We start from the raw sequence: 21,117 nt of genomic DNA on the forward strand, positions 1-21,117 counted from the left end.
ACTACTGAGCCCACTCCACATGGCAGCTACTGAGCCCACTCACCCTAGAGCCCAGGCTCTGGCCCAAGAAGTCACCGCAATGAAAAGCCCGCCCGCCACAACTAGGGAAAGCCCACGAGCAGCAATGAGGACCCAGTGTAGTCAGATAAATAAATAAACATAATAAATAAATAAATAAAATTTTAAGAAGAATCCATTGATCAGGAATTCCCTGGTGGTCCAATGGTTAGGACTTGGCACTCTTACTGCCAAGGGCCTGGGTTCAATCCCTGGCCCCGCAAGACATGCCAAAAAAGAAAAAAAAAATCTGTTGATCAACTTGTGTGGGTCTATTTCTGGACTCTATTTTGTTCCCTTGATTTGTGTCTATCCCAATGCCACTGTTTTGATTACTGCAGCTATACAGATAAGTGGTAAAATCAGGTACTGTGATTCATCTAAATTTATTCTTCATTCTCAAACATTTTAACTATTCTATCTCCTTTGCCTTTAGGTATGCATTTTGAAATCGGCTTGTCTGTATTTACAAAAGTCACTGCTGGAACTTTGATAGGAATTATAAGTAAATTTGGGGAGAAATGTCATCTCTGATATATTGAATCATCCAATCTGTGAACACAGTCTATCTCTCCATCTATTGAAGCCTTTGATTTCATAACATTTCATTGTTTTTATCATACAGATCCTGTACATATTTTATTAGATTTATATCTAAGTATTGCATTTATAGAGCTATTGTAGATGGCATTGTGTTTTTAATTTCCATTTCCAATTGTTCATTGGTAATATAGAGAAATAAGACTGATGTGACTTATTTCTGTGCGTCAGCTTCCCATCATTTGACTGTAGGTTTTTTTATTCCATAACAACATTACTGGATTCCACCTCTTGATCTTCCATGAAGAAGTTCTGCTTCAATATTCATAGATTAAATTAGTCCATGAATTTCCTTTTGCTGCTTTGTCAGGTTTTGATACTTGTCTTTGCTCAGGCTGTTATACATAACAAAACACCACACATGGTGTGGCTTTAACAGCAGAAACTTGTGTCCCACAGTTCTGGGGGCTGAGAAGTCTAAGATCAAGGCGCCAGCCAATTTGGTTCCTGGTTAGGGTCCAATTCTTGGCTTGCAGATGGCCATCTTCTGGCTGTGTCTTAGCATAGCAAGGAGAAAGGGAGATGTCTCCTGACTCTTTTTATAAAGTTACTAAAGGAAATCAAGCCTGAATATTCATTTGAAGGACTGATGTTGAAGCTGAAGCTCCAATACTTTGCACACCTGATGTGAAGAGCTGACTCATTGGAAAAGACCCTGATGCTGGAAAAGATTGAAGGCAAGAGGAGAAGGGGACGACAGAGGATGAGATGGTTAGATAGCACCACCAACTCAGTGGATATGAGTTTGGGTAAATGCTGGTAGACAGTGAAGGACAGGCAAGTCTGGCGTGCTGCAGTCTGTGGGGGTTGCAAAGATTCGGACTGGATTTATCAAATGAACAACAACAATCCCTTCACGAGGGCTCAGCTACTTCTATAGTTATTAGTCTTTTTGGTTTTCAATGTCTTCTTAAGCCAACCCTGGTAATTTTTTTTTAAATTTCTTTTACTTTTAAATCATCTTGATTTTCAAGAGGATTAACATTGCATCATATTAAATAGGCTTTCATAATTTTCCCCCTTACCTTTATACTGCATAATATCATGCAACAATGGAAAAGGATAAAATAAATCTATCTGTGCTGACATGGAAAGATCTACAAGACAGAATGGGAGGGGAAAAAAGCAAATCTCAGAAAAAGAGAGAATCTATTTTTAAAAATAAACCTTTAGGGACTTCCCTGGTGGTCCGGTAGCTAAGACTCAGCACACCCAGTACAGAGGGCCTGGGTTCAACCCCTCGTCAGGGAACTAGATCCCACAAGCTACAGCTAAGAGTTCAAATGTCACGACTAAAGAGTCTGCACGCTGCAACAAAGTGAGAAGATCCTGCACACTGCAGTTAAGACCCAAATAAATAAAGCACAGCCAAATAAATAAATATTTTTAAAAGTAATTTAAAAATAAAAACAAGCCTTTGTTTTGGAATTAGGATCTCCTTTTTTATATATGAAACGGATATAAAATGGTCTGAAAAGATACCCACTAATATCTGGTTGTGAGCAAGAGGGACTTTTCCTGTGGGCTTCTTTTTAGAGGGGCTGCTCATATTCCCTCCAGGTGTACCCCACCCACAGAGAACACACCCGTCTAGGGCCTGAGACTTCCTTCCAGTCCAGCCTTCCTATTCCTGGGACCCAGAAATTCCTTCCAGAGTCTAGGGGGGTGGGGTGGGGGGATGCCTCGCCCCAGGTAAATACTCCTGAGGATGGAAAGCAGCCTTGCTGTGACCACTGCTAGGCCCAATCAGTCACCAAACAGCACTGTTGAGGGGTGTGGGATGTGCAAATAGGAGTCTCCATGTATGTATGCAAGAAGCTCTGGTGGTGTAGATGGAGCCGGCCACAGAAAGAGAAGGGAGGGCCTACCACCATGTTCTGGGAAGGAATTCTGGAGAGCCCAGAAATTTTAAATCCAAATCTGGTTTCCCAGGTCAAAAAGAAAGTATATTTGTCCAGGTAGGAGGATAGACCCTTTTATTTAACTGTTTGGTGGCTAGATTTACAAAAAATATATTGATCTATGGCAGGTGGGCCTTGGTTTGACTCTTGTCCTGGACACCACCAATGTCATTGAGGGTCTGGTTCATCCTTGCTATCTCTAGACTTCCCTGGTGGTCCAGTGGTTAAGAATGCACTGTCAGTGCAGGGTACATGGGTTCCATCTCTGGCCCAGGAAGATTCCACATGCCACCAGCCCCTGTGCCACAACTACTGAGCCTGGGCTCTAGAGCCCACAATTACTGAAGCCCACAAGCCCTGGAGCCCGTGGTCTACAACAAGAGAATCCACCACGATGAGAAATGTGTGTGCTGCAACTAGAGAAAGCCTGTGTAAAGCAACAAAGAACCAGCTCAGTCAATGATTAATTAATTAATATTTTTAATTTAAATTTATTTATTTTGATTAGAGGTAATTACTTTACAATATTGTATTGGTTTCGCCATACATCAACATGCATCTGCCACGGGTGTAAACGTGTTCCCCATCTTGAACCCCGCTCCCACTTCCCTCCCCGTACCATTCCTCTGGGTCATCCCAGTGCACCAGCCCCAAGCATCCTGTATCCTGCATCAAACCTGGACTGGCGATTAGTTTCTTATATGATATTATACATGTTTCAATGCCATTCTCCCAAGTCATCCCACCCTCTCCCTCTCCCACAGAGTTCAAAAGACTGTTCTGTATATCTGTGTCTCTTTTGCTGTCTCACATACAGGGTTATCATTACCATCTTTCTAAATTCCATATATAGCCGTTGCTGCTGCTGCTGCTGCTGCGTCGCTTCAGTCATGTCCGACTCTGTGCGACCGCATAGAAGGCAGCCCACCAGGCTCCCCCATCCCTGGGATTCTCCAGGCAAGAACACTGGAGTGGGTTACCATTTCCTTCTCCAAAGTATGAAAGTGAAAAGTGAAAGGGAAGTTGCTCAGTTGTATCTGACTCTTTGCGACCCCATGGACTGTGGCCTACCAGGCTCCTCCGCCCATGAGATTTTCCAGGCAAGAGTACTGGAGTGGGTTGCCATTGCCTTCTCTGATAATATACTGTATTGGTGTTTTTCTTTCTGGCTTACTTCACTCTGTATAATCAGCTCCAGTTTCATCCACCTCATTAGAACTGATTCAAATGTATCCTTTTTAATGGTTGAGTAATACTCCATTGTGTATATGTACCACAGCTTTCTTATCCATTCATCTGCTGATGGGCATCTAGGTTGCTTCCAATTAATTATTTTTTTTTTAAAATCATGTTACTCCCGGGAGAGAGGTGGAATTTGAAGAAGGAAAGGGGAGAAAGAGTGTTATGGGCTAAACTCTGTCCCCACCAAAATTCATACATTAAAACCCTAAACCCCACCCCCACTCCCTGTATTTTAGAATGTGACTGTGTTTTAGAGATGGGGCCTTTTAATTGGGGTGATTAAGTTAAAATATTGGCTGGACCCTAATCCAAAGTGAGTTGTATTCCTATAAGAGGAACCTTGGACACACAAAAGGACACCAGAGGCTCATGCACAGAGGGGTGAAGGGGCAGCAAGAGGGCAGCTGTCTGAACCCCAACAAGAAAGACCTCAAAGGAAACCCGTCCTGCGGGCCCCTTGGACTTGAACTTCACCCTCCAGAACCACAAGAAGGTAAGTTTCTATTGCTTAAGCCTCCCAGCCTGTAGTATTTTCTTCTGGCAGCCTGAACTGACTTTAACTTTTTACTCTATTTTTTCTTCTTCTTTGACTTTTATTTCTAATGCCTGTGTATCTGTGCATTATTTATGTAATTAAAAGATACATATTAAAATGTTCCTTTATCATGCTTATCTTTCATTTCTCATCCTAATTATGTCTTCTCTGTATGTGGTCTTTTCCCCTTTGATTAGGCTAGCTAGTGGCTTCTCTGTTTTACTGTGTGGGTTTTTTTTTTTTTTTTTTCCTGCAATGAATCAGCTCTTCCATTTAGCAATTCTACCTTTGTTTTATATTTCGATTGATTAATTTCTGCTTGTCTTCATTCTGCCCTTCTTTCCTTAGATGCATGTTGCTGCTCATTTTGTATCTTCCTGGTTGGACTGCTTATTCATTTATATTTGTCTTTCTTTTTCAGAAAGATGAAATTTCCCTTTCATGATGGTTTTAGCTGTATCTTATTGCTTTAGACACAGAGTGTTTGCATCTTTTCTTTCCAAACTGGTCTGAACTTGCAATTTTGACTTTCTTTTGTTCTCAAATGAAGTTTTAAATTTTGAGGTTGGTGGGGGAGGGGGTTGCAACTAGAGATTATCATATTAAGTGAAGTAAGTCAGAAAGAGAAAGACAGATAGCATAAGATATCATAATATGTGGAATCTAAAATATGACACAAATAAACCTATCTACGAAACAGAAATAGAATCGCGGACATAGAGAACAGGCTGGTGGTTGCCAAGGGGAGGAGGCTGGGGGAGGGAAGGAGTGGGAGGTTGGGGTTAGCAGATATGATCTTTTATGTATAGAATGTATAAACAACAAAGTCCTACAGTATAGTACAGAAAACTATAAGAAATATCCTATGATAAGGCACAATGGAAAAGAACATTTAAAAAATAACATATACATATATATATAATTACTTTGCTATATAGCAATAATTAACACAACACTGTAAATCAGTTATATTTCAATTTTAAAATAAATACATTTTGAGGAGGAGGTTTTAATTTTTCCATGTTCTTGGGCTTTTGCCTCATATCTACTTTTTAACTCCTGCTTTTTTTACTTGATGGTCAAAGAGGTCTCTACAATTTCTTTTTGGGGAGAAAGGTGCTGATATTTTCTCTATGCTGTGCTGTGCTTAGTCGCTCAATTGTGTCTGACTCTTTGCATCCCCTGGACTGCAGCCCACCAGGATCCTCTGTCCATGAGGATTCTCCAGGCAAGAATACTGGAGTGGGTAGCCATGCCCTCCTCCAGGGGATCCTCCCAACCCAGGGATCAGACCCTGGTCTCCCACATTACAGGCAGATTCTTTACTGTCTGAGCCACCAGGGAAGACATTTTCTCTATAGCCATGGTCAATTTTTCTGAATATTCTCATGGGTGTTTCAATGAAAGATACATTCTCTGTTTATGTATTCATTTATTGATATGATGTCATATTATCACTAACATCAACCTGATCCGTTGTTTGATTCAGATCCCCTGTATCCCCCTGTGGCTCTTGGTAAAGCCCTTTTAGCCAGTGTGGTTCAGAGGATTCATCTCTGTTCAGCTGGCATTGTATAAGGGTAATGGCAGAGAGTCCTTCTCACCTCTCTCTCACCTTGCCCTTGGCTTGTTGGTTTGATACAGGAGCCAGCTCAGAGAATGCAAGGCTGTTAATGTTATGGAGTCCTCCTGCCAGCCCAGGTTCCCATCACCCCAGGTCTTGGGGACAGTCATAAGGTATGACCTTCACTAACACTCTTGAGTCCTCTGCTGCTCTGAGTTCTCATCTTTCCAAGTAAAGATGTTGGCCAGACCCTTCCAAACCTTCTCACTTACTTTTAGGAATCCTGCACCTACATGATATCCAAAAGATAGACAGAGGCTCCCCATGTCTTCCTTAAACATGTTACAGATAGTTCTGCGTATCTAGAAGGTGCTTTTGACCGTTTGCTCAGCTCTGCCATGTTCATTACAGATGACACGTTCTCCTGTTACTCGCTCTGTCATTCCGTCTCCACTGCGGCTGTTGTTCACCTGAGAGGTGTTGGAAGGGGTCATCAGGGCTGTCACTCTGCCACCTTCTCCTCCTCATACACATCAAAGCCAATTGCTTCTGTCTCTTGCTGCTTTCTGTGAAAGCCAATATCTATCTGGATCTTCGCTAAATTGAGAGACTATGTGCTGAAGTGTCTGACTCAAAATAAAAGCTATTAACTTCGCGGATCCCTGGGGATACCTCAAAGGTCAATCTGAAACTTGAGTTCAGCGGGAAGCCCGTGCGCCTGCTGATGAGGACAGACATGGCATGTTAAGACGCCATTGAGACAGAATACAGTGGCTTCAATCATATTCCTCGGGGACAAAGAGATGCTCCCTATCGTGTCCCCCACAGGCAGTTGAGTGTGGCTTCCAAGTGAGCTGCCACCGTGCTGCCCTGGTTTAATAATATTCCTCTTATTTTCTCCAGCAATACCAAGGAGTCTGTTGAGCTGTCTATAAACACAGTATTCTCAAATCTCCTTTGCTTATTCTTTACTCTTTTACCTTTCTCTTTCCCATTTTGTTCTTTTTTTCTTTCTTATCCTGTTCCTGTAACAAATTCGGAAGCACCAGTGTCTCCAAAATCCAGGAAGTATTTTTATAACTCTGTTTGTTTGCTGAAGATCTTATTAGCTCTTTCTCCTTGTCTTGTTTTTGCTCAGTCACGTCCAACTCACTGTGACCCTTTGGACTGTAGCCCACCAGCCTCCTCTATCCATGGGATACTGGAGTGGGTTGCCATTTCCTGACCCAGATACCAAACCTATGTCTCTTGTGTCTCCTGCATTGCAGGCAGATTCTTTGGCTGCTGAGCCATCGAGGAAGCCCCTATTAGCTCTTTCTTTAACCATGATTCTCATCTTCTCACAGTATTTTACAAAACAGAGGAAACACCCATTTACTGTAACCGGCAATTACTATATAAAACATTCTTCGTGTGTATTGGTCAGCTTTCAGCAGGTTGTGCTGCGGAACAAACAACTCCAAGATCTTAGCAGCTGAGCCCCACAGTGGTTTATTTCTCACTCACATGACATGTCGGTTGCAACTGTGCCGTGTCCTCTTCCTTCTGGGTCCAGGCTGCAGGAAGAAAGGAAAGATCAAAGTGCAAAAGGGTCAAACTAGCCAATCTAACCCCTTTTAGAGGGTTTTTCCAGGGAGCCCACCCTTTCCTGTTTTGGGTGGGTCATCCGTCAGCCTCCTACAGTGCAGGCAGCTGCTCTAGCACTGTTCCTGCAGTTTACAGCAGCCAGCAGCACAAAAGGCCCGTAGCTTCTCCCAGTACCCTCACCTTTGGCAATTTTGTATTCAAGTGCCTTCATTGAGATATGTCAGTGGTATCAGGAAAGCTTTCTCTGGTATGAGAGAGGGTAGTTTTCTGACAAGTTCTACCAGCGCAGACCTCAGGGACTTTTCTGCAGCTCAGTGAACCACAGTTGTGCCCAATCCAACAGTCTGGACCTCAGGCTAGAGGAGGACGTAGGGAAGGGAAGCTCTGTCTCAGCCCTGCGTGTGGAGACTGCTCCTTATACCTGCTACTTCACTCTATTCTTCAGAGTTCTCTTTACATCTTACTAGCCAGCCTCTCTATCTCCCAATTCATCCCACACCCACCCTTTTCCATTACTTCAATCCTCTGTACTAGTCAGTAATTCTTTATCTTAAACTTTTCCTATTCAAATTGCCATGTGGTTTTTCTCCCCTGATTGAATTCAGACTAATACCCTGGCCCAGCTCACATCTCATTGGCCAGAACCAGCTGTCAGTACCAGGAAATGTAGCTCCTTAGCTAAGTGAGTGGCCACCTCAACTAATCCAGGGTTCTAGTAAGATGGTAAAAGGGGAGTCGAGATCTTTCATAAACAACAGGCAGTGTCTGCCTCAACAGCAGTATGTACTGATAAGGATGACTTCAGGATCTTTTCTAGGACACTTCCCTTGACCACACCCACTGGGGAAAACCCCCCACCTGCCCACATCTCCAGGTGAAAATTCCTACCTGTCCATGTCTCTAGGCTCATTTCACACCATCTTCCCAATACCATGGATCCCTTCCCTTGAAAATCCCCTTGATGCAATCTCTTAGAAAAGGATTAAGTAAGCAGAAACAAATTCAACACGTATGGTTTGTTCTATTACGAGCATTACACAGACTGAATGTTCCACAGTGCCCCCATGAAACAAGAGGGAAGGGGGCTGGGCACAACCTTTAAAAGAATGACATAGTCTCTGGATACAGTATAAATTGGTTAGAACCATCTAGGTCCAAGTTGGTGGAAGATTCAACCTCCAGTAGTCCTTGAACTTCATTTTATGCTCACTATAATACATTATCAAATGCTAAATGACACCAGGGCCCTGACAGTTCTAAAAGAAAAGTGAAATGTGAAACTGTTAGTCGCTCAGACAGTTCTGAGGATAATCATATAAGACCAAAAAGTGGGTGGCAGCCTAACTTCTGGAAATCTCCACCCCTTCAGAAAAATAGTTGAAATAATCTTCCCACTCATTAGCCTATGAAATTACCCAGCCCATAAAAATTAACCGCTTCATATTTTGGGGCCTCTCACCTTCTGAGATGGCCCACACTCTAAGGAATGTGTATCTCGCCAAATAAAACCACTTCTGACCTATTGCTTTGTTTCTGGCTGAATTCATGATGTGCTGAGACATAAACAGCCTGAACTGCGTACGTGAGAAAGGGAAAAACAAATATTGTATATTAATGCACATATGTGGAGTCTAGAAGGATGATGCAAATGAACCTATCTGCAAAGCAGAAATAGAGACACAGAAGTGGAGAACAAACACATGGACACCAAGGAGGGAAAGGGGGTGGCATGGAGCGGGAGATTGAGACTGGCATATATACACGTCTACGGACAGACTAGATAGCTAATGTGAACCTACTGGATAGCACAGGGAGCCCTGCTCCATGCCTGCGTTGACAAAGAGGCAGCGTACGCACACATGCTGCTGATTCACTCTGCTGTACAGCAGAAACTAACACCACCCTCTAAAACAACGAAATGCCAATTAAAGAAGAAGAAGAAAAAGAACCTGAATTTCAGTAGGTCTTGAGACCAGGTATGTGCTTTTAATTAAAAGACCGTGGGTTCAATCCCAGTCTGGGTTTTGGCTGAGTTCAAGTCCCAGTCCAAGTTGTACAGTTTCACCTCCGGTGTTCGAAATCGCCCCAGTCCTTCCAGCCTCCCAGGGTCTAAAAGACAGCCATCCCATTGGCCCTCCATGTGGTATAGCCCAAGTCGTGACTGCTTTCCTGGACATTTGAAGCCCCCTTAACAGGGGAACTTACACTGTGTCTGTCCCTTGCAGCTCCCTGTTCAGTTCCCCTGGCCCCAAAGCAGGAAAGAGCATCCCCTCTTTTCTCAGGAGGCTCTCCAAGCTCTCAGAGCCTGTGCCTTGATGAATCCATTATTGCTCCCCACCTGCTCCTCTGACTTAAGTATAAGTTCCACTCAAGATGGTAGCAGGAGGTGGTGACAGGGACTTACTGTGTGACTGTGAGGAGGTTAACAATCCCCTCCCTGCAGGTAGTTGTGAGTGTTAAAAGAGAAAGTAAGGGTCCTGCTAGTCACCCAGTACGTTCTCACTGAATGCTGGCTGGAGTATTATTGGAGCTTAGGAAACTCCAAGTGAGTTCTGACCGCTTTGAGGTCCTGGGGCATCAAGGGAAGTCACTGTGAAGGGACAGGAAGGGATAGCAGAAGACAGGCTGCTTAAGCACATTAACTTGAATTCACAGGAAGCTTCACTAGATCTTTCTAGAAGCAACATTGAAAGGGGTAGACTGCACTGCCATCTATCGGCCATGTCTGAAATTGTTATGGCTGAAAGGAACATAGACCAATAGACAACTGGTCACCTAGAATGCTGGTTAACCACACAGCTTCCCCAGCCACATTCTCAGGGGGTACTGGGTATGTTTATCAAGTTCCTCCGCGGGAATCTCATACAAGTGGTCCAGTGCTCCCTACCTCTTCCCCTGAAGGGATCCTATTTTAAGGCGTGAGCAAAAGTGTTTACAGTGATGTGATGCACTGAGATGCACTCCTGCCTGAAACACCTAACCTGAATCCAATTGTGAGGAAACGTCAGAAAAACCTAAATGGAATGACTGGCTGTACTCTTCAAAGATGTCAAGGTTATGAAAGGCAAGAAGACTAGAGAACTCTTACCAACCCAAGAAGACTAAAGAGAAAGGACAACTGACTGTAATACATGAAGCGAGATTTTCTTTTGCTATATAGGAGATTATGGGACAACTGACAAAGTCTGCTGATAATAGTATTGTGTCAATGTCAATTTCATGGTTTCGATCATTGTAATAAAACTATATAAGAGAATGTCCTTGTTTTTAGGGAATAACCACAAGGGTTTAGGGGTAAAAGGCCATCAGGTCTGCATCTGACTTGCAAATAGTTCAGGAGGGAAATATATATAATAGTTACATATAATTATTATAATCATTATATTATATCATACTATCATATTAAATATTATTAATAAAATATATTAAATATACAGTATAATATTTGTATAATATATTATATAATTTTGTAGTATATTATAATTATTATATATCTATTATATAATGATTATACATATAATTTTGATAAAGAGTATTGAGGAATTCTTTGTACTATTTTTGAAACTTTTTAACAGTCTGAAATTATACTAAAATAAGTTTGAAAAAATTTTTTCACAGCCCCACTGAGAAAATGGTGACATAATGCCACCATAAGTTCAGTCACACATTAAAACCTCACCTTTTTACAGAGCTCTTAGTAGACACTGGGCTTGTGCTAATTGTCATGGTTTATCACAGCAATCCTATAAGAGCAAGGCTATTCAGTTCAGTTCAGTTCAGTCGCTCAGTTGTGTCCGACTCTCCATGACCCCATGAATCACAGCACGCCAGGCCTCCCTGTCCATCACCAACTCCCGGAGTTCACTCAAACTCACATCCATCGAGTCGGTGATGCCATCCAGCCACCTTATCCTCTGTCATCCCCTTCTCCTCCTGCCCCCAATCCCTCCCAGCATCAGAATCTTTTCCAATGAGTCAACTCTGCATGAGGTGGCCAAAGTACTGGAGTTTCAGCTTTAGCATCATTCCTTCCAAAGACCACCCAGAGCTGATCTCATTTACAATGGACTGGTTGGATCTCCTTGCAGTCCAAGGGACTCTCAAGAGTCTTCTCCAACACTATTATTACCTTCCAATTTTCACATGAGGGAAGCTTCACCTCAGAGAGGTGAAGTGATCTGCCCAAGGTCACACAGCTAGCAGGTAATTGAGCTGGAATGGGATCTCTCAATCCAGAGTCATAAAAGTCCAACTAGCAGCACATGGGGGACAGGGTTCACGTTATTGAAAGGGCTGGGGACCACTCCGGTGGTTGCCAGATTGAACTCCACTGTTTTCTCAAACATACCTGGCCTTGACTCTGCCTCTGTCCAGCCCATTGCGCCTGGATGCCAGTCTCACTGTCTTCAATGTCCCTCCCTACATATTCTGATGGGCTGAGACACTTCCTCCCCCATAGTTCCTTCCTAAGCCCTGTACCTAGGCAGGCACTCTCCCCGCTCTGCAGTCCTGTAGCCCTCTTGTTTCTCGTCTCTTAGACACTATCCCATTCTCCATCTCCCACTATAATTCTTTGGCTGAGGCAGAAGAGTGTAGCTACGGCTGGCTCCAGCTCTGGACTCACACAGGCCTGGCTTCTAAACCTGGCTCTGCCATTTACTGGCTGTCTGTTCTTGGGCAAGTCACTTCACCTCTCTGAGCATCTTAGAGATAAAACAGAGCTATGATAACCCAACTCATTATAAAGAGAAAGAGAGGACTTCTCTGGTGGTTCAGCAGTTAAGAATCTGCCTGCCATTGCAGGGGACACGGGTTTGATCCCTGGTCCAGGAAGATTCCACATGTCATGGGGTGAAGAGGCCCATGCATCACAGCTACTGAACTCACACTCTAGAGCCCACGTACTGCACCTACTGAAGCCTGCATGCCTTAGAACCCATGCCCTGCCACAAGAGAAACCACCGCAGTGAGAAGCCCATGGACCACAACTAGAGTAGCCCCTTTTCTCTGCAACCAGAGAAAGCCCTAACACATCAGTGAAGACCCAGCACACCCCACAAATCAATAAATTTTTTAAAAAGAGAGATGAGCTATTACACAACCTTTCCCATAACATCTGGCAAACATCAAGTACTAAAAAAATGTTGGTTACTATTCCGATGTCCCATCTCCATAAAGACTATTTTAAATTTCTTCAGATAAATCAGTTATGAGCATGTGCCAAAGTTTTATTTCGATCGTGCCACAAAGCCCTGTCACAGCTCTCTTTTGTTAAGGACATTCCCCAGGAAAAGAGGATGGTTGGATAAGCATTATTAAACTGAGTACAAGACAAAGAATGTCTGATAATCAGCTGAGTGTTTGGGTAGATGATTTCCCCAAGGAAGTTTTAATCTTGTTAAAATTTATCAGAAAATTGCTTAAGCATTTATCAAGAATGCTAATTTCCTCCCAGAAGGCATTTGTGAATTGCATCAAGCAACAGAGTTCTATACTGGATCGTGATGGGAACACTCTTCCCTTAATCAAATTCATGCTAATCAAGGCTGACATTATTTGAGGATTCACTATATGCCCAGCCTGGAGTGGTGTCACAGGCCTAGCCTTGAAGTAGATCCTGGGTGCGATTTGTCATTGGCCCCTGCTCCCACTTCGTTCAGGGTCAGACCATGCAGGAGACTACAGAATGCTGACGGAATCGGTGAACAGGAGCAGCAGCCATCACATCTCGTGCTTTTGCACGATGTGGGATACCCTCTCCTGTCCTGCACACCACCAAGATGGAAACAAACGGGTTTCTGAGAGCAGAAACCATCCACTGTAACTCCAATATGGTGGCATGTAAGTAGGTGTTATTCGGGAGGACATAACTTGGTTAGACTTTCTGGTCCAAAACTGTTAACAAAGTCCTTTACCAGCTAGATGACAGTGCTTAATTCTGGCCACAGAGTCCAGCAGAGCAACCAAAGGCTCATTCCCAAGCATGGATGCCTTTCCTCTGACAGACAATAAAGATTTGGATCCAACTTGCTCATTAGCTTCTTTAGGGACTTGTTGGACATCTTGCCACTGTACGAACAAACAGATGGACTTGGCTGTTGGCCGCGAGGATATTTAGGAAGGAGCAGATCTACCTATCCATTGTGAGAAGCAAAACACTCTGCCTGAAGGGGGTACACTGCCTCCCAGCTGGTTTTGGAGGAAGTCAGGGGTCTTCAGAGTGTAGTGCCCTGACCAGCAGCATCAGCATCACCTGGGGATTTATTAAAAATGAGGTCTTGGTCCCTACCCCAAACTTACTGAATCAGAAGCTCTGTGGTGGAGGCCAGCACTCTGTACTTTAACAAACCATCTAGGGACTTCCCTGATGGTCTGGTGGTTAAGAGTCCGCCTGCCAATGCAGGGGATATGGGTTTCATCTATGGGCTGGGAAGATTCCACATGTCAAGGGGTAACTAAGCCCATGGGCCACAACTACTGAGCTCATGCTCTAGAGCCTTTGCTCTGCAACAAGAGAAGCTATCTCAATGAGAAACTCAGGCACCACAATGAAGAACAGCCCCTGTTTATCGCAACTGGAGAAAGCCTGCACACAGCAACAAAGATACAGAGCAACCAAAAATGAATTAATTAAATATTTTTTTAAAAAACAAACATTCCAGGTGAATTGGGTGCACATTCAAGTTTTAATTGTTAGGTTAAGTTGTAATATGTCTCTTCTTCTCTCTCTTCCCCTCTACCTTCTCTACCTAGCCACCTCCCATTATCCCCCATCCTTTCTCCCCTACAAAACAACACCTTCCCTGAATCCCCTGGGATTGAATCTAAGTACTCAGCTGGATTGTGAGACTACTGGGGGATCACCAAGAAAGATGAAAGATGATTAAACTCCAGAAAATTGTCACATTCTCTCAGCTGAACCTTTGAGAGCAGGCATACCTGGATGAGCTAGAAGACACTCTGATGGTGTCTGAGGCCACAGTACCACATGCTTCTGAGGCAGAAACAAGATCAGACCAGAGTTTGGAGTCTGTGCTGTCCTGGAGCCAGCCTTAGCTACGCAAAGATGTTTGGAGCAAATAGCTTAGGGGAAGAACAGCAGGTGGGAGAAGAGGTGGAGAAATGGCTGTAGGCGACCACAAAGAGGCCTGGCGCAATGGAGTCATTCAGAGAAAAATACAACCTTTGTGGCATGATCTATGGAAATACATCAGCATGTACTGGGCTCTTGAGTGGATTTTCTGAAGGTCTGGGAGCTGTCACTCAGAAGTTCAAGGAAAGGGTAGCTCTTGAAGACTGGTGAACTTGGGACACCCATGAGACACCCAGAAAAAGAAGACACAGTCTACTGATTCTTTATATATATTTATTTATTTATTTATTTAATTTTTGCCTGCCTCAGGTCTTAGTTGCAGCTCTCAGACTCTAGAGTGTAGACTCAGTAGTTGCAACATACAGGTTTAGTTGCCCAGAGGCACGTGGGATCTTAGTTCTCTGACTAGGGATCGAACCCACATCTCCCAAACTGGAAGGCAGATTCTTAACCACTGGATGACCAGGAAAGTCCCTACTAATTCTTTTACTAAACATTCTCAAATTGCCATGGTGCATGTTGGACTTTAGGCGTAGGGCAGATCTGGTACCTCACTCTGGCAATGTGATCCCTTCTAGCAAGCTCTCCAGCCAGCTCCACAGCCATCTCTGGGTCTGCTTAGACCACTCAGGATCCCTGGCAGCTCATGAAAACTAAATTCCAAAGCCTCCTGCTATGGACTGAGCTATGTACCTCCCAAAATCAGATATTAAAGCCTAATCCCCAATCAATGGTAATAGGAGTAAGGAATTAATTAAGGTTAAATGAGGTCATAAGAGTGGAGCTCTAATCTGGTAAAATGAGTGTCCTTACAAGAGACACTGGCATATATACAGTGGAGTATTATTGAGCCATAAAAAATGAACTATTGTCATTTGCAAGATCATGGATGCACCTGGAGGGCATGATGCTAAGTGAAATAAGTCAGACAGAGAAGGTCAAATACTGTGTGTTATCACTTATATGTGAACCCTAAAATATGAAATAGGTGAGGGACTTTTCTGGTGGCCAAGTGGTTAGGACTTCACCTTTCAATGCAGGGGTACAGGTTCAAGCCCTGGTGGGAGAGCTAAGAGTCCACGTGTCTCTTGGCCAAAAAATCAAAACATAAGACAGAAGCAATATTGTAACAAATTCAATAGAGACTTTAAAAGCAGTCCACATCCAAAAAAAAAATCTTTAAAAATAAATAAGTAAATAACATAGGTATAACACCAACAAAAGACACAAGGGAAGCCTTTCTCTCTCTCTCCTCTCTCTCTCTCTCTGTCATGTGAGCACATGGTGAGAAGGTAGCCATCTGCAAGGCAGGGTCTATGGCCAACAGGTGCATGAAAAGATGTCAACGTCACTAACCGTCAAGGAAATGCAATGAAAACCACAATGAGATATCACCTCACACCTGTTACAATAGTTTTTATCAAAAAGGCAAGAAATAATAAGTTTCAGTTGATGCGGAGAAAAGGGAACCCTTGTGCACTGTTGGTGGGAACATAAATTGGTGCAGCCACTACGGAAAACCGCATGGAAGTTCCTCAAAACAATTAAAAATAGGGCTACCATACGATTCAGCAACTTCATTTTTGAGTATTTATTCAAAGAAAACAAAACCACTCGTCTGAAAAGATGTATGCATCCCCATGTTTGCGGCAACATTATTTACAAGGTATGAAAACAATCTGAGTGTCCGTCAGTGGGTGTATGGATAAAGAAAGTGGGGCATAGACATTCAGCTATAAAAAAGGACATCTTGCCAGCTGTGACAACACGGATGGACCTTGAGGGCACTATGATAAATGAAGTAAGTAAGACAGAGAAAGACAAATACTGTATGATCTTACTTATTTGTGGAATCTAAAGAAAGAAGAAACAAAATAAGCTTATAGATACAGAGAACTGATTGGTGATTGCCAGAGAGGGGGGCAGGGAGTGGGCAAACTGGGTGAGGAGAGTTGAAGGTACAGCTTCCAGTTATAAAGTAGGTAAGTCATGGGAATATGATGTACAGCATGGTAACTATAATTAAAATACTGCATTGCATTCTTTTTCTGCATTTTAATTTATTTACCTTTTAAAAATGTATTTTCACTGCATTGGGTCTTTGTTGTGGTGTGTGGGTCTCTTTTGTTGTGGAGCACAGTTATAGAGTGTGCAAGCTCAGCAGCTGCAACGCGAGGGCTTAGTTGCCCCATGGCATGTGGGATCTTATATTCTTCGACCAGAGATCAAACCTGCATCCCCTGCATTGGAAGACGGATTCTTTTTTTGGCGGGGAAGATGGATTCTTAACCACTGGACCACCAGGGAAGTCTCCTGATTGGAACTTTTAGAAAGCAATTATCTCGTGCTCGCTTCGGCAGCACATATACTAAAATTGGAACGATACAGAGAAGATTAGCATGGCCCCTGCGCAAGGATGACACGCAAATTCGTGAAGCGTTCCATATTTTTTTGGACTCAGAGGGAGAGGGAGAGGGTGGGATGATTTGGGAGAATGACATTCTAACATGTATACTATCATGTGAATTGAATCGCCAGTCTATGTCTGACGCAGGATGCAGCATGCTTGGGGCTGGTGCATGGGGATGACCCAGAAAGATGTTATGGGGAGGGGAGGTGGGAGGGGGGTTCATGTTTGGGAATGCATGTAAGAATTAAAGATTTTAAAATTTAAAAAATTTAAAAAAAAAAAAGAAACAAAAATTTAAAAAAAAATAAATAAATAAACACACCAAAAAAAAAAAAAAAAAGAAAGCAATTATCTCATACCATTTTCGGGAAGATAACTTAAGTTTCTGTTATGATGATTGTCTGAGGCATTTGCAAGAAATAATCTAACTTAAGTTTCACTTGCGTTCATAGAATAAGCTAGATTTATTTTTTTTGCTTGCATGCTTAAATGGTTTCGCCTACTCAGGGAATTCTTAAGTCCAGTCTCCATTTTAATTTTTAACATTTCTTTAAATCATTGTTTGTAATATGCAGTCCAATCTAAGTTTAAATAATATGATGACAATGAGACACATGGGGAAGTTGCTTGAGGGGGCTTCTGATAGTTTTTCATTCCTAAGAAAGAGATACGAGAAAGAAACGGTGTTTCTGTTTTTCCTGCGAGGGCTGTCATGTCTGGATACACCAAAGCAAACTTGAAACCAACCAGAAGATGGTTAACACAGGGAGATGAGCAAGTTCAAGAGAATCACAGGGAAGCAGAGCAGAACCAAGAGCACACTGCGCCTGCAGCCCAACTGAACACTGCCCCTGACACTGTTATAACGGATGATAAATGTTCTTATTACCCAAGCCACAGGGCATCATGGATTTTGATTCCTTGCTGCCAAAACCCTGATACTCACCCCTACTAAAATTTAAGGTCCATAGGGTAACAACTCTGCCCATTTTGTTCCTGGCTATATCCCCAGCCTCTAATACCACCTGGTACATGATAGATGCTCAATAAATCCTTGTTAAGGAATTAATGGGTGAATTCGTTAAGTGGAAATAATGATATCCATTTGAGATAATTGATGTGAAAATCCTTTGAGAAATGGAAAGCACCAGGCATAACAACCCATTATTAACTATCACGGTTACCTGAGAAGAGCAGCAGCCACCATTCCAGGCAGAAGGGTTGGCCCGAAGCTTTCTGGTTAGTGCTCAGCATCCACCGTCCATTATTGCTCAGCCCAGTGGTCCTCAAATATCAGCTCCTCCTTCACCACCTTCACAATTTTTCCTGAGCCAAAGATCATTTATACCATTGTGTACTACTGCATTAAGTCTACTTTTTTATTATTATCATCATTTTTACTTTTGGTGGCTCTAGGTCTTCATTGCTGCGAGGCTTTCTCTAGTTGCAGCAAGAGGGGCTTCTCTTCACTGCAGTGTGCAGGCTTCTCATTGGGCTGGTTTCTCTTGCGGAGCACTGACTCTAGACGCATGGGCTTCAACAGTTTGAGGTACACGGGCTTAGTTGCTCTGCAGAATCTTCCAAGACGAGGAATTGAATCCACGTCTCCTGCATTGGCAGGCAGATTCCTATTCACTGTAGCACAAGGGAAGTCCGCATTAAGTTCACTTTACATTAGTATGCTCTCTAAACTCAGTTTCCTCCTAAACAATTATATTCATGAAACCATAATTTTCGCATGCTGGTTATATTTTTTTCTAAACTGGGTTAAAATAATTCTCTACCTGTCAAAACTTAAAATATGCATTCAGGAATCATCTAAAGTGGAGGTTGACAACGTTTTTTCTGGAAAGGGCAGATAATGTATATTGTCAGTACCATGGCAGATAATGTATATTTTCAGTACCGTGGACCATATCTTCACAACAATTCAATTCTACTGCCGTCATGTGAAAGCGTGCTTGCATGCTAAGTTACTTCAGTCTTGTCCAACTCTTTGTGACCCTATGAACTGGCAACCCCAGGTCTAAACCCATCTTTGATACCACCAAGATTGCAGGTCAGATTTGGATAGCAAGAATAGAGTTGGCCAAAAGGTCAGTTCAGGGAATTTGATATCAAGCCTCTGCTATTTACTAGCTGTGTGATCACAGGCAGATACATATTTTCTAAGACTAAGTGGATCCATCTGTGAAATGAAGATGCTGTGACCTCATCAGATGGTTGCCAGAATTGGACACAATCATTAATACAAAGAAGCTCTCTGGAAGCGGTAAATAAGATGTATATATGAGGGGACTTCCACGGTGGTCCAGTGGTTAAAACTCTGAGCTTCCACCGCACGAGGCCCGAGCTCTATCTCTGGTCAGTGAGCTAAGATCTTACCTGCCACGAGGTGTGGCAAAAAAAAGTTATGTGTGAGTAATTGCTCAGGAGAGAAAGTCCCCTGAAATTAAGCAGATATCACCCCTTCTACTTTTCTCTTTCCTCCCACAGGCCTCCTTCTTCACCAGGCCGTCTCCACTCTTCTCATCCATCTCGGTACCTATTCACATGAGGATGGACCACACAGCAGGACGCATCACAGGCCCAGCTCCATGTTCCCCCAACCACCTCAGTACTTGGCTTGGAGCCTTCCCAGCCAACACTTGCTTCATCTTTTTCTTAATTTCTCTTCCTACCTTCTTCTACTTGAACTTCAGATACATTGTGGAGTTAAATACAAGTTAAATGGAGATAGTGGAAACATTTCCAAGTTCCTAGGTTTGAAATAGAATGCCCTCTTAAAGCTGGATGAGAAATCACTGCCCAGGCTGAATGTCAGAATTTCTGGATGTACTCTGAGAAGCAGGAGGCCACATGTGTCCAGATATTCCAATACATTTCATTTCTGTTCTATTTCCTCCTTCTTTAAGGGAAAGTCCATCTATACTTTTCCTCAAGCAGCCTTGGGGGAAACTTAAGCCTATACATGGGAAATCACTAGAGATTATTTTCTTATATTTTTAATCCTCCCTTACTTTCAGGCAAGCTAGTTATATGAATTGTCTGAATAAAAAGACTAATTGGTCCTCCTGCACTTTCCTTTCCTGCTAAGTCTCCTTGAGCATACACCTACAGTCTGCCTGCAGAAGCTGGCAGGGAATGGACCTGTGGACACAGCGAGAGAAGGAGAGAGCAGGATGAGTTAAGAAAGTGGTACTGACATATATACACCATCATGTGGAAAACAGTTACTGGGAAGCTGCTGTGTAACATAGGGAGCCCAGCCTGGAACTCTATGATGACCTGAGGGGTGGGATGGAGAGCAAGGGGGAGGGAGGCACAAGAGGGAAGGTGTATATATATATATATATTATGACTGATTTGCATTGTTGTATGGCAGAAACCAACACAACATTTTAAAGCAATTTTCCACCAATTAAAAAAATTTTTTAAAGAAGCATATGCTATGTATAGCTGATTCATGTTGACGTTGGGCAGAAACTAACACAATACTGTAAAGCAATTATTCTTCAATTAAAAATAAATAATTTTTTAAAAAAGAAGCATATGGGAAAATCTTCAGTCCAGTAGTGATGTACTGAAAGACACCACCCCTATGCCAACTGTGTCCCCTGTGTGAATGCCAGGGGGAAAAGTCCCTCAAGTCTGCAGCCAGGAAATAACTGCTTTGCTTCTTATGAGCAATTGGGACTTTTCCTATGCCATATGTAAGTCTTGTTTTGTCACTTTGCTTTGGCCGCAGGGAAACTCAGTGTCTACCTCTAATAACCTCCTACACGCAGACTTTTCTTTCAACTTCACCTCACTCTTCTAACCTTATTTTCTGCCATTCTTGATTTCTTTGTTTTCAGCTTACTGTCATATTATTCCTTTTGTAAGTTGCTTTAAAGCCTATTTAAGTGAGTTGGTTATAGACATAAAAACACTTTGAGCCTGGTGTGCATTACTGACCAGAGTTCATCTTGGGCACCTGGAAAAATTAGCGTGAATACATCTGAGCCCAAAGGCCAATGTCTTTGAAAGCAAAATCTCTTCCCTAAGATTTTGGATAATTCTCACTTACATTTCATTGAGTGTGTAACCTGCTCCCTCTAGGTCCAGGGATGCCATGCCTCAACCCGA

The 21,117-nt window shown here is 42.8% G+C and overlaps 2 long non-coding RNA genes and 1 other non-coding gene across 3 annotated transcripts; 2 read left to right on the forward strand and 1 right to left on the reverse strand.

The window, feature by feature from the left end:
- Positions 1–3,021: 3,021 nt before the first annotated feature.
- Positions 3,022–18,614, reverse strand: LOC132657643 (uncharacterized). The gene is made up of 2 exons (XR_009596117.1): positions 18,174–18,614; positions 3,022–7,455 (listed from the first exon to the last, which is right to left on the reverse strand). It is a non-coding gene; the product is annotated as an uncharacterized LOC132657643 (long non-coding RNA).
- LOC121816222 (uncharacterized) lies at positions 16,038–20,068 on the forward strand. The gene is made up of 2 exons (XR_006055699.2): positions 16,038–16,380; positions 19,486–20,068. It is a non-coding gene; the product is annotated as an uncharacterized LOC121816222 (long non-coding RNA).
- On the forward strand, positions 16,924–17,030 carry LOC114117685 (U6 spliceosomal RNA). Its single transcript, XR_003591343.1, has one exon. It is a non-coding gene; the product is annotated as a U6 spliceosomal RNA (small nuclear RNA).
- Positions 20,069–21,117: the final 1,049 nt, after the last annotated feature.

The sequence above is a fragment of the Ovis aries genome, chromosome 13 (genome assembly GCF_016772045.2).
Source record: "Ovis aries strain OAR_USU_Benz2616 breed Rambouillet chromosome 13, ARS-UI_Ramb_v3.0, whole genome shotgun sequence".
In the NCBI taxonomy this organism is placed as follows: Eukaryota; Metazoa; Chordata; class Mammalia; order Artiodactyla; family Bovidae; genus Ovis; species Ovis aries.